A 14,469-nucleotide genomic window follows, 5' to 3' on the forward strand; every position below is an offset into this window, starting at 1 on the left:
AGTTTACCCACTGTTCTTCCCTTCTATTCTTAAAGGATAGATGAGGGTCTCTCTTCCATGAGAGAAGCCACTCCAGGTTAGAATCCTCCATCCACACACACAGGGGCACACACATTCTGTCCACATATGCTCTGCCAGCCTTCCCTCCTTACATCCACTCAGGATTGGGGTTCACATTTGCAGAGGTCCTCCTTTGTCCTTTCTTGTCTTCTCATGGGAACAAATCATTGATTCATCTTGGGACCTGTCAACAGCACTCCATGGCTGGCATTTTACAACCTAGCTTCTGACAATGGCCCACCACAGAAAATGATTCTCTGTGCTGGCAAAATGACTCAGCCATGAAGTGTGGAAGCTGCTCTTGCAGAGGAACTAAGTTTGGTTCCCAGTGCCTGCATCAGACTGCCCATGGCTGCCTGTAAGTCAGCATCAGGATATCTGACACCCTTCCTTGCTTTCCACAGGCAATGTCATAAGAATGAAAAACACTGCTCTTTCACATTAACCTGAAACCACCTCAGAGGTTCTTCCATGGTCCCTCTTCCAGCATCCCCTTGTTCTGCCTCACACCATCTTCCTGTCTTTCCTCTTAACACACCACACTCCAGAGCTGGCTCCAGTCCTATGCCTAGCTCTCCATGCAGTTTCTCTCCTTCAGAGAAAGTGTTTGGGAGCCAGACTAGACATGCGCTGCCTCTGTCCCTCAGCTGTTTACTCACCTTTCCTGAGCATCCACTTGTACCACCTTGTACCACCCACCATGGGGCACACATCACTCTTCAGTAGAGTCCTTAGAAAAATTAAGTAATAGGACTTCTCCAAAGCCCTTGACCATACCCAGCATCTTGCAGGCACAGAAACTCACTAACACAGCACTGTACAGGCAACTTCTGATGCTTCGAGTGCTTCACTGAAATGCTGGCTTTGCAATAGACCAACTGGGCTGCCAGGGGCCAATTTCAGCAGGTGACAAGTTCAGACAGGGTGCAAGGTGTCAGCAAGGGAAGAAGTGAGTTAGGCACTGTGGCCCAGAGAATCTTGTAGCATGACTGACTAACGGCCAGAGTGTTTCTTTATTTATACAGAATTCAGTAAGCAGGGATAGATTCAAGCTGTTCTAAAACATAGATCATATCAACTTTCTTTGGACATGTTTCACTTCCTCTTGCAAACCTTTTAATCATCATTGATAAACCATAACAGAACAGTCATTTTTTACAATTATTTTCCCCGAAGTCTAATTATCATTAATAAACAGTTATCTTTTATAACCATTTTTACTCAGCTCCATAACCCATTTTTTAAGAATCTAGAGGCATATGACAGCCTGTTGTCAGGCTAGTAGCTTTTGTGTCTTCAAGGATGCTAGACCAATACAAAATCTCCAAACCATCCCAGGCAGATTGCCACGTGCTATTATTAACTCTTAGTGGTCAGAGTGCCTGAGAAAAATCCTCAGACCAAAGCTGCTGCAGTTATTATTCAAATTTTTGCATAGTAAAATGCTTACATTTTATGTCTTTATAAATTTTGTTTATATATCTAATCCTGGAATTCTTTTATTCTTTGGTCATATGATAGAACATTGGCTCTGTATGAGCTAACTTTTCTAAGAAAAGGAGGTCCTGACATCTCATTCTTTTATCATCTTTCTACATCATTATTTGCCCACCAATATAAGTCTCTGTGTCAGGCAGAGGTAACTTCAGCTAATCTAACTTTGTTGCTGTATATGCCACTTAATTGCCTGAATATGTAGTAGGAAGAGGCTTGTAATCTGATCTATGGCCAACTCCTCTGGCCCACTGACTCTTGTTGACCTTTTAAATTTTACTTTGTTTTGATTATCTTGTCCCTGATTAAGTACAGGGACAGATACTTCAAAAATATTTCATAGCCTCATAAAGAGACTTCTGGCTTCTTTATGTGTCACACCCTCCAAGGTGTAAGAAAGACCTTCAAGTAGATATGGATATCTCCCTCAAAGTGGGAGGGGTAATATGTTCAAGACTTTCCTCGGAAGCTTAGAAGCAGTAATCATGGAAAAAGGCTTAAATGATTGTGATTGATATATTGTGCACCCCAATAAACTCATCTGGGGGTCAGAGAACAGAGCAGCCATTACATTAAACATAGGTTTAGGCAGTGGTAGCACATGCTTTTAATCCTAGCATTCCAGAGGCAGAGATCTGTCTGGATCTCTGTGAGTTCAAAACCACACTGGAAATAGCCAGGCATGGCGACACATGCCTTTAATTCCAGGAAGTGATGGCAGGAAGCAGAAAGGTATATAAGGCTTGAGGACCAGGAACTAGAGCCTTGTTAATCTTTTAGGCTTTTAGCAACAGTTCAGCTGAGATCCATTTAGATGAGGACAAAGAGGCATCCAGTTTGAGACAAGATTAGATGAGGAATTGGCAAGGTGAGGTTAGCTGTGGCTTGTTCTGTTTCTCTGATCTTTCAGCATTCACCTCTATACCTGGCTCCGGGTTTGTTTTTATAATAAGACCTTTTAAGATTCGGCTACAAATGATTCAAAAGAAAATTTTCTTCAATCCAATATCCCCAAATTGTACAAATATTAAAAGTGCCCCAGGTATGCAACAAGTGGAGATCACAAGCAGAACTGGCATGGCAGCCATCGTGCAGCTCAGTTTGCTGGGTCTTTGACAAGAAGCTGTGCTGGCTTTCTGACCTTTGCCATTCCCATCAGATGTGGCTGTGCCACTGGGTAATGTTGTCTAATCTAGATTCCATGACTCAGATTTCTTGTGTGTGAAACAGAGGCGATGATGACAGTGGTATCAGACTGGTGGTCAGTCTGAGACAGGTTCTCTGCTGGTCTCCCTGAGCGAAACACGGCCTAGAGTCAGGTGGCATGTAGGAAGGTTTGCACAGATGATTTCAGTTTCTTGTGGGAATAGTTACAGCCTCGGAACTGAAATCTTTCCATTTAGCTTGTGTTCAGGTAGTAAGTGTTGGGGTGGGACTGTCTATCTTATTCTCTGCTCTATCCCCCTCCCATTGTCCCTTTAGGTGTGTTAAGAACAAAACAAAACATGAACTGGTCAAAAGAATAAGGGAATGGGTATGTGGGATATGCAGTACATGTTATGTACCAACGGATTTTTGAAATTACTCAAGGAACATATGAATAAATGAAAGAACAAAATTGTTTGCCATTGAGGCCGTCTTTTGTGGGACAAGGCAAGCAGCTTAGTGGTAAAGTATGGACTTGGTATATAAGAGGCCTTAAGTTTGATCCCTAGCACAACAATGACAATAAAAATAACTAGTAACTAAAAACCCTAGAAGGAGTATAGGAAAGGAAGCCACTACAAAATGGGGTATTAGATGTGGGGATCCAGACCTACCCAGAGGCCCTGAAGAAAGGACAGGTAGCACTTTATTTCTGTCTTTACCAGAAGTAGACGCAGCAAGGCTGGTGTAGGGCTGGAGCCAGTGTCTCAAAGGACTCAAGGTTGTGGTTTATGGGAAACTAACTCCTCCCCCCTGGACTGTGGTTATCAGTTCTTAGGCAGCTGTGTCTGAGGTAGCCCAAGTTCTCTTTGCTGACATTGTCTGACTTAGCTCGCTGCAGACCTTAGCCATTTCCCCTCTGTTCAATAGTCTATATGATGCTGTAGTTCTTAATAAACCTGCTTGGCATAAGTTTGTGTAAGACCTAACAAAGAAGGTTTCATCTTTTCTGTCTTCTATCTTCTCCATCTTTTTAATGCCCTGGCACCTCCTCATCATGATCCTGTCACTAAAGTATGACCTGCTTGTCCATGTTAGTCAGAAGCAACCCTAGTAAAGTTCGCAAACATTCTCTGATGACCCAGAATGTGGTGGCAGGTTGGGGGTTTGGGACAGCACCGATAATTATCAGAGCAGCCACCACTGGGGTGCAAGGCAGCAGCTGCATTCCTCTTCCCTCCCTAGCCATGAAGTGGGTTGGGGACAAGACTCTGTCCTCCCATGTCATTATTTCTGGGTTCAGGGATTGAGATCTATACCCTGCCTCTCTGAGCCTCCTTTATTCTTGAAGGAAGCGTCTCCCTCCAGGAAGAATTTCACTCAGACTGTCATCCAGCAGAGAGGAGCACAGGGGACCTCAAATATCAGTGCTAGTCCAGTCTCAACAGCTTTCCTGCAATGACTCTCAGTTCTCTGACATATGTGTTTTATCAGCTTGTCTGCTGAACCATGGGGAAACTGAGTCATGCTAAGGCCAATTAATGTGGTGAAGGAGAAGCAGGATGATAATTCAGCTCTGTGGTAGAACACTTGTCTATCATGTTCAAGGCTCTTGGTATAGTGTTCAAAACTGAAAAAAAAATCCAAACTAAATCAAAACACATGCATAAACAGAGGTGGGAGGGTGACAGAGACAGAGACAGAAACAAAGACAGAAAGTAAAGACTCACCTGTTCAAGCCACAAATCCCCAAACCCCAAGTCCAGCTTTTTCCCTCTCCAAGGTACCTTCCTAGGATTTTTCCAAGGGAATTTATAAACTGAATCTCTGGGGTGCTCCCAAGTAGAAAAGTTCATTTACATTTCAAAGGAATGAGGGATTCTCATCTAGTCTGCATCCATTTTGTTCTTACAAGTAAGTAGGGCTTCCCAGACAATGAGATATACCTTACTTCAGGACAAAAGTGATGTGTCCCCAGACTATGCATGTGACACTCAGTCTTGTTGACATTCAGATACCTGGGCCTTGGCCCAGATTCTCTGGCCAGGCTCTCTGGGATAATAAGCCTGCTTCAGCACACTGGTCAACTTATCAGTAAGACTCAAGTGAGCCAGGGTACCATGAAGTTCCCACTAGAAAGAGTCAAATAACCTTCTGACTGACTGCTTGTATTCAAGCTAGGAGAGTTTCTACCACCTTATAGTTAAGGCCTTTATGTCCCCCGGCCCAGCAAGTGTCTCCATGGCCTTGGCTGTGCTGGGTTGTGAGGGAGGGATCTGCCTCCCTCTGTAGGAAATCTAGGTTGGTCTATTAAACAGAAAAAGCTTTCAGCTTCCCAACTCCTACATCCTACATCTGAAAGCCATGTCCTGAGAGCACACAGGGCCAAGCCAGGCCATGTTTCCACAGATTGCTCTAGCAACCCTCCCACCATTAAGAAGACAGGTTCATTTTTATTATGGTTTTAGATATGGTCTCATGTAGCTCAGGCTGGCCTCAGACTCCTGATCCTTCTGCCACAACTTCCCTGTTGCTGGGATCAGAGGTATGTCACCACACTACCATGCTTAGTGTCCTCTCCTTTTTGAATTTTCTCTTAAGTGATTTCCCTCCTTGCCTGTGGAGACTTTGGAGACATTTCTGTAATTGTCAGCTGAATGAACAAATTAAGGGCAGAGGAAGACAGACTTGTTCATGGCTGACAGCAATTCAAGCTGAATGGATAAGTGCTAGGTGGTCCTGGAATGTGCCTCAGTAAGGAGGAGGGAGAGGGGAGAGACATTGTCTCCCCCTCTGTTGTCATAACAGTGTCACTGCTGCTCCCTTAAGGTCTCTATCCATTCAGAAATCATCAGAGTGGGGTATGTATACCATCACGCACAGACCCAGGTTTCACTCCCTCCTCTAGTCCCCTGGCCCCATCTCCCCCAGATCCACTACACTCCTCTTTTTCCTTCAGAAAAAAGCAGGCCTCCCATTGATATCAACCAAACATGGCATAACAAGTTACAATAAGACTAGGCACAAACTCCATATCAAGGCTAAAAAATGAGGCAGCCCAGTACAACCTACCTCACAGTCCATCTGAAAAATAAAAGAATTAACTGGTTAAGTCCATAGTGCTGAAGCTTTTGAGTATGAACGTAGCTTCTCTTCTTTCTATTAAAAATACATGGATGGTTATGGCAGATGTGTTGCTACATGCCTTTAATTCCAACAGTTGAGATGCACAGGCAGGTAGATCTCTGTGTCCTAAGGTAGCCTAGTCTACATAGCATGTTTCGAGACAGTCTGGGCTACCTAGTGAGATTCTGTCTCAAAAAACAAAACAAAACAAGTTACTTCCAAAAGGTAGAGCTTGGTGGTACCCTCTTTTCATGCAGCTCCGGGAGGCAGAGTCAGTTGGATACCTGTGAGTTTGAGGCTAGCACAGTTTACAGACATAATGAGTTCCAGCACTGTCAGGAATACATAGAGGGACCCAGTTTCCAAATACAAAAAGAAGAAAATTACCAGAAAAGACATAACACATGAAACCATGCATGAGAATAGGTTGTGAGGGTGTCAGTAAAAACATAATACTCGACACATTTAAAATCTTCATTTTTATTTTATATGTTGCCTGCATATCCATCAGTACAGCAAATTTTTGCAGTACCCCAAAAGACCAGAAGATGGCAAAATATCACCTGGAACTGGAGTTAGGGAGGGTTGGGAGCTACTTTGTGGAATGGAAGCTGGGTCCTCTGCAAGAGCAATCATACAGTGAAAGTTTTACTAATGCATTCAGTAATGTGTCCAAAAGTTGCATGTTTTGTACTTTGAATGACAAGTGCCAGAATATTCTAAGTTCAGTATTCCTTGCATTGTACATTCAGCAGATGTTACATTTCTAATGGGGGTAGTGCATTCATTAACCACCTGAGGAATGAGTATGTATACATTGTGCACATGCACACTTTCAGATATTAATGCTTCCTATCTATGTGGAAACATGCTGATGTTCATGTAACAATATTGATACCAGGCTAACATTTTTACTTAAAGTATTGTGATAATGTTTTATATGCTTATTTTTATTTCAATAGTTATCTGAGAAAATTCTGTTCCTGGAAGGATGTCCAAAGTTCAGCCAGAGGTGAGGGCTGCAAGCCTCAAGCAGGAAGAATTTGCTCAGACTTAATGGTAAATGTTCACAGAACACATAGACTCCTCTTTTAAAGCCAGAGAAGGACTGGGCAGATAATTCTGTTGGGAAGTCTATAACTGATGTCAATGCAGACCCCTGAAAGCTCAGATCTGCTTTGTTTTATATTTTATTTAGAAAATAAAAGTGCAGGTAACATAAATGGCTGTTGTTGCTGAGGTACATCACTCAATAAACTTAAACAAAGATGATGTCTGCATTAGTCCATTTTCCAATGGTTTAATAAAATCTCTAGAGATATGAACTAATGAGAGGAGACTTTGAGCAAATGGAAGGCACAAGTTGCTTTTTACAAAAGAGTAGGCACTTAGAAGAGGAATCTGTTGCAGCCAAAGAGATGAGAATTTATGTTGTGGGTATAGGAGTTTTCTTTGCTAGGCAAAGGTACAAGCAGAGATAACACATTTACTCAGCTCATATTCTGAAAGGCTTTAAGAGGCAGTGGACAGGGAAAGAGCCATGGGTCCTTCCTATCAGCCCAGGGCTGATATCAGGCAGAATGGTTTGCTTAGTCTGGTGACCATGTTCTGGCCCTGCATGTCATCTCCAGCAACAGCAAGGCTCTAGAGTGACTAGGCAGATAACTTGGGAATCTCTATATCATCTGAGTGTGAACTCGCCCATTTTCCCCAGGCTTCTGAGGGCAGACTTGACGACTCTGAAGCAAAGCTGTATCCTGTAGGGTGAGGAGGCTGTCCTCTGGGTCACCTGAAGCCTGTGAAAGAGGGTGAAGAAGCCAGCTAACCAGGGAAACACACCCCGCCCTGTAGAGATGAAAGTGGACATCCACAGATGGGTGAGTCTCAACTCTGAACTTTGAGACCAGCTGAGCAGAGTCTCATCTGTCAGTCCCCTTTCTGAACACAACCCAAGTGCCAAGGGTGGGCTGAGGTGAAGTGTTGTGAGTGGCAGGTGCTGTGCCTTGTCATCTGGACCTCAGGGTATTTGGAAGAACATTAAGATTCTTCGGGTATGTGGGATACATGACAGGAAGTTACAAGAGGATTTTCTGTGTTTATTTGGCTGGAGTGTATAACTGTATCTCCTGGGATTGGGACTTGGATCATGAAAGTGTGATGTCTCACGAAATACTTTAGCCCTGAACCCAGAACCCAAGAAACACACCCTGATCCTGAAACCAGAGCAAAAGAAACACAATTTGGCCCTATAACTAGACCAGTGAAATAAATACTCCCTGCCTCTAAAATTGGAAGCACAAGGTGAAAAATGCCTAGTGAAAGAAATACAGTATGACCCTGAAATCATAGCCAACTCTGCTCCTGAACAACTAAACCAATCAATCCCTGGGCAAGAAAACTAACCAATGCTTGAGCAGAAAATCTCCCTGGAGAAACTCCGCCCCTAAGAAGCCCTATATAAGCTCCTCTGCCTGATAAGTTGGGAGCTGTCCTTTCTCACCCTGATAGAGTCAGCCACTCTCCTGCATGCCTCCTTCCCAAATAAATCTTCCTTCCTTCCTTTCTTTCTTTTTTTTCTTTTCTTTTTGTTTCTTTTTCTTTTTTCTTTTTTCTTTTGGTTTTTCCAGCTAGAGTTTCTCTGTGTAGCTTTGCACCTTTCCTGGATCTCACTCTGTAGATAAGGCTGGCCTCTAACTCACAAAGATCTACCTGCCTCTGCCTTCCAAGTCCTAGGATTAAAGGCGTGTACCAACAATAAATCTCTTTCTTTTTTCTTTTTGCTTTTATTTGTTTGTTTGTTTGTTTATTTATTCCTTTTTAAAATTACACATGATATTAATCACATTTGTGGTATTCATGGATTACATTCACAGTATTCATTCAATTATATATATACATATATATATGTATATATGTATATATATAATTTTAAATGTCGAATCTCATTTCTTGAAGGGGGTAGGAGGTCTTAATTACAGGCTTACAGCACAATGGGAGGACCCTGGAGGGCAGAAGTTCAATACTGATATTTTACAATCTTGCATCTAAGCTGTTAACACCCATTATTCAGGATACACAGACAAGGAACTTCCCTTAAGCATTCAGGAGGGTGGATCCTGGCAGGGAATTAACATTGGGAGGATATCAAGGTCAAGGTCCGAAAGCAAGGCAACAGTTACCCAAAATGGGTTCCAGGGCTCTGCAGGTCCCCGTTTTATTAAAAAATGAGCTTCTGACTTGGGTTGCATGGGACATCAGCAGGTCACCTTACCTGTCTTGGAGATAACTGCCCAGGCCACACAGGTGCTCTGTCTTAGGTTGGTGAGTGCCCCAAAGGCATTACCCATCTCTGAATACTCATTATCATACTGGCTCAATCGTGTGTGAGCTGCATGGTTAATTGCTGCCAAAGATCTCAAAGTGGCACTGGGCTTGCAATCTGTGTGTTCGATACAGAAAAGACCAACAGAGGTCCTATCTCACCCATAGCCAGTAGGCTAAAGGCAACTGAGCCATTCCCTTCCTTATCGAGCCATACTGTACGTTGGAGTCCTTGTAAGATAGTATCCCAAAAGCAACTGGAACTTGAGTTTATAAATTTATAATTTTCAAAGCCAATCGAGATGTATATAGGAACTGAATTAAATTTATCATGCCCAATAGAATGAAAGATTAACTAACTGTGGTAGCTACTTTTGTTGCCAGGGTCTCTACTGTGCTAGCTGTAGTAAACAATTATGAAATGGTAATCCCAGAAACAGTAGCATCAGTGTGTGCCATTGTTATAACAGCAACAGCAGCAGCAGCAATGTCAAATTCTCTTCTGGATTGTGTGGACATCCACTGGCATGGATACAACTCCAAGAACACAAACCACCAAGGCCTGTTTTTATTGATCCGAGCATGACTTTGGCTGGCAGCTCTTCTGGAGAATCCAATCTCATGGCTACAGTCCCTAGGCTTATATTAATGCATGCCAAAGCTGCCCATATTGGGCTTTCAATCTCCATTGGCATCAGAAGGGTAGATTTTTTTCATGATGACCCATTAGGTCTCTGTCATGTTGGGCTTCAGCAGCAGCCACAGGGTGCATTCAGTGCTCAGGAATCCAAAGAGGAACCTCATTTTCCTGAACATAAACCAAACTTTGGGGCCACACCAACATTAGATCGGGTCTCCTCCATGTGCTAGTAGAAAGATCCTTCCATCAATCCAGAGGGTGATTTCCAATAGGAGCCCTCCAATGCTTATCTGCATTGGATCCTCCAGCAGAATCCACTGATAAAAAAATTTTTAAACATATAAAACAAGGGAAAGAATAGAATGTGGAGAGGAATGATGAGTCCCTAGTTCTCCCTTTTTTAAACTTTAGTAAAATGTTTGTTTGTTTCTTTAATATTCCAAATTTTTCTATTTTTATTTATTTTTTATTGTTTAAAATTAATTAATTAATTTTTCTATTATCATCTCGATAGAGTATGTATTCTTATCTTAATAGTGAGATGTTTCATTGAGTGTTGCTCAGTAATTGAGTAAAACCAAAATTTATTATAAGCCACAGCTCTCCTAGGGACCTCCATGCTATATATATAGCCTCTATGGTTCTATGGGTTGTGGTCTGATTGTTCTTTATTTTATATCTAGAATCCACTTATGAGTGAGTACATACCATGACTGTCTTTCTGAGTTTGGGTTGCCTCACTCAGGATGATTTTTTCTAGTTCCATCCATTTGCCTGCAAATTTCATGCTTTCATTGTTTTTCTCTGCTGAGTACTACTCCATTGTGTATATGTACCACATTTTTTTCATCCATTCTTCCATTGACAGGCATCTAGGTTGTTTCCAGGATCTGGCTATTACAAATAGTGCTGCTATGAACATAGATGAACATGTATCTTTATGGTATGAATCAGCATTCCTTGGGTATATGCCCAAGAGTGGGATGCCTGGGTCTTGAGGTAGTTCCATTCCTAATTTTCTGAGAAACCGCCATACTTATTTCCACAGTGGTTGTACAAGCTTGTATTCCCACCAACAGTGGAGTAGTGTTCCCTATGCACTGCATCCTCTCCAACATTGACTGTCATTGGTGTTTTTGATCATAGCCATTCTGAGAGGTGTAAGGTGGTATCTCAGAGTCATTTTGATTTGCATTTCTCTGATGATTAAGGATGTTGAGCATTTCTTTAAATGTCTTTCAGCCATTTTTGATTCTTGTTTTGTGAATTCTCTGTTTTGCTCTTTAGCCCATTTATTAATTGGACTGTTTAGTATTTTGATGTCTAGTTTCTTGAGTTCTTTATATACTGTGGAGATCAATCCTCTGTCAGATGTGAGGTTGGTGAAGATCATTTTCCACTCTGTTGGCTGTCTTTTTGTCTTATTGACTGTGTCTTTTGCCCTGCACAAGCTTCTCAATTTCCAGAGGTCCCATTTATTAGTTGTTGTGCTCAGGGTCTGTGCCAGGCCTGTCTACTTTTGCAGGCCACCACTGGGCCTGTCTGTCTCTTCCAGCCGCCGCAGGGCCTGTCTACCTCTGTGGGTGGTAAATCTCTTTCTTAAAAGAGTTTTGGGTGAAGATCTTCTTCCATGGAACTTCCCTTAGGGAGGATGATTAGAAAAAAAGGAATATTTTTCCCTGGAGCTGGAGAAGATTGCGACATTTCTGCAGGAATTTTCCCTTTAGCAGAGTGAAGCAGAAGTTACATCTGGGGCTGGAGCAGAAGGAGAAACATAGAGCTCTGCTAGGATGTTCCCATAAGGGAACTGAGCAGAGCTCAGCTGTAATGGCTCTCTCTAGGAGAGGACCAGGATTGACACATCCTGCAGGGAGACCATCCTCCACCCCTGTACCCCAGCTTCAGGTACAGCCTGAATTCCCTGTAAGTCAGGATACCATTTCCTCCAGAGCTGTAACACTCACAATAAAGACACTTTTCACACCACTTGAAATACATGCCTTGATCCTCAATTCCAGTGTAGCCTCAACTTGCTGGACTCTATGAGACCATATTCAGAAAAAAAGTTGTCATCCCCCTTTACTGGGTTAGGGCTTCAATATCTGAAAACATATAGATCACTAAGCAGCATTCCTCAGGCCTAGGTTCCAAGGAAAACAATTTGGAGAAAAGAAAAATAAACATCCAGAGATCTGGAGAACATGCACTCCAGGCTGATTATGTGCCAGCTCCTCTTTGCAGGGACTCTCAGGATAAGTAAAAAGGTGAAGTGTGGCTTAAATAAACCTTTGTGTTGCATGAACCCCAAGTCTCTCCTTTTGACTGCCTCTTGTCTGTCCTTTTCATGTTCTAATAGATACTGTACCCAGAAATAGCAAGGCCACCTTTAAAATAGCATGGAAATGGTCACCAGTGGTTCAGATCAGGGAATTTGGCTTTTGTTGGATGATTGAAACACGACAGCAGAGAACTACATCATGTTCTCCTCTTGACAGAGTGCTGGTGTGTGTGTGTGTGTGTGTGTGTGTGTGTGTATGTGTGTGTGTTCTTTTTCTTCCTGATGCCTCTACATAGCCCAGGTTGGTCTCTTACTTGCCACTGTTCTTTTCCTTAGTCTCCTGATTGCAGGTTTGGGCCTTCATAAGCTTTCTGGGAGTGTTTGCTTTGACATCTGAGGACTTACCTCAGCTCAGGTGGCTCCAGGCAAACCTGTCAACAGCTCCTCACATTGTCATTAACAGCTTTATGGCTGTCATGAGCTCTGTTGAAGCTCTACAGGAAAATATTTATCATTACATATGTGATTTCTCTTTGGTTTGATGGCCTCACAACTGTAAGAGTTCAATGATCTTCCCCAGGTACTTGTTCACTTCAGAAGATTCATTTTTCCTCAACTGCATCATCCTGACATACTTTTTCAGGATCTTTTATTTCTAATCCTATAGAGTATGGGTCTTAAGGAGAGAAAAGGTAAATCCTGGGCACTGTTTTGAAAGTGAACCTTCAACTCCCCATAGATAAAATGTTTCTAATGGAGCACAGAGTTAGTTCTCTGGCTTGAGGAGGAGGAGATACTCAAGGGTTGACCCTGGAGAGTCTACTTGAAAGGGCACCTGTCTGGGTCCTGTAGAAGTCCCACAAAGGACCACCATTCATGTATGCAATTGGCAAGACCATTTTTATTATACTAGTATACTGGGGCCATCTGACCAGCCAAAAGTCAGAATGGCAGTGACCCTGACAAGGGGTGAAGGGTACTTTTAAGCCTAATTTTGGGGAGTGCCTAAAGATGTTACTTTGTCTTAGGTATAATTGGTTTGTGCCGGTGGCAATTATTGTTATTAATGTCTATTGGCTAAAAGTTAGCTGGACTCTGGTCAGGGTTATGATCTTTTATCCTTAGACAAGCCTGGACGTTTTTCAGGCTTTGTCCTTATTTGGTTATTTGTCTAAGCCTGTATACTTGCTGTACACCTTGTCCCTGTTATCTGGAGCTTCAGTGATTAATGGCTTTTTGTTTTTGAGAAGCAGGAAGTGGGGTCTAGTGAGGCCTAGTTTTTGACTTATGTATCTAGGCTAGATATTTGTCTGGCCTTTCCATACCTTGTATTAAGGTCAGTGTAGGGTGAGCTAGTTAGCCAGGAGGCAGGGGCTATACAATATGGCATCACCAGTCTCTTTCTGAAACATTTTATTGTATCTTGGAGAGCCCTGGAATCTCCTATGATGTCACCAGTGTTGTGTCAACACCAAATGCCAGTGGGGCATTTGTTCAGTGCCTTTACCATTAATCCATAGACATGTTTGCAAGACTGTACAGGATGCTTTGGAGAGAGAATGGAGAGCATAAAGAGACCAGAGAGAAGTAGAAAGAAGCTGGCCTTCAGCCTCAGTGTCAGACACTGGGAAATAAGTGGTCATGGGGAAGGCACAGTGAGTTCTGGGCAGGGGATGGGTGTTTCTTGGAGGATGTGGGGCTCAGGCTGGCTCTTCCAGGAGTGGAGCTCAGGAACTGGGAGCTTCTGGTCAGCAATGGGCCTATCTTGCTTCTCTAGGTTCCTAAAGAGCAGACCCAGAGTCAAGGATTTCTGATGGTTAGTTTGTTAATGTGTCAGAGATGGTCAAGGCTAAAGCTGCTGTTCTGGGCGCCCTCTGTTTTCACACTGAGTGGGAAGGAAGCACCGAGGGACTAATGAGGTTTCAGTACTAGCACTGCACTTCACCTCCACTGGAATGATTTACATTGTGTGTCACTAATAACAGGGAGTTAAAAGTCCCCTGGTCAAAGCTATAGGTTCTCATACTTTACATTATTGCCATTAACAGACCAGGAACCACCAAGTACTGCTGCATGCCAGTGACCCCTAAGACTTTTGAGTTTTCAGCTGTGGGTGGCACAATGATCTCCAGTGAGGCCTGAGAGCTGTTAGAGGCAGTAGACTATGACAGAGACTGCCCCCTTCCTACCAGCTCTGTGCTGTGGAATGCCATTCTATATGCTGTGAATGTGTGTTGCTGATTGATTGATAAATACAATGCTGATTGGCCAGTAGCCAGAGAGGAAGTATAGGTGGGGCAAGCAGATGAGGAAAATTCTGGGAAGAGGAAGGGTTGAGTCAGGAGTCTCCAGCCAGACACAGAATAAGCAAGATGGCAAGGCAGAACTTAGAAAAGGTACCAAG

This window comes from Peromyscus leucopus, chromosome 6, assembly GCF_004664715.2.
Source record: "Peromyscus leucopus breed LL Stock chromosome 6, UCI_PerLeu_2.1, whole genome shotgun sequence".
NCBI classification, from domain to species: domain Eukaryota; kingdom Metazoa; phylum Chordata; class Mammalia; order Rodentia; family Cricetidae; genus Peromyscus; species Peromyscus leucopus.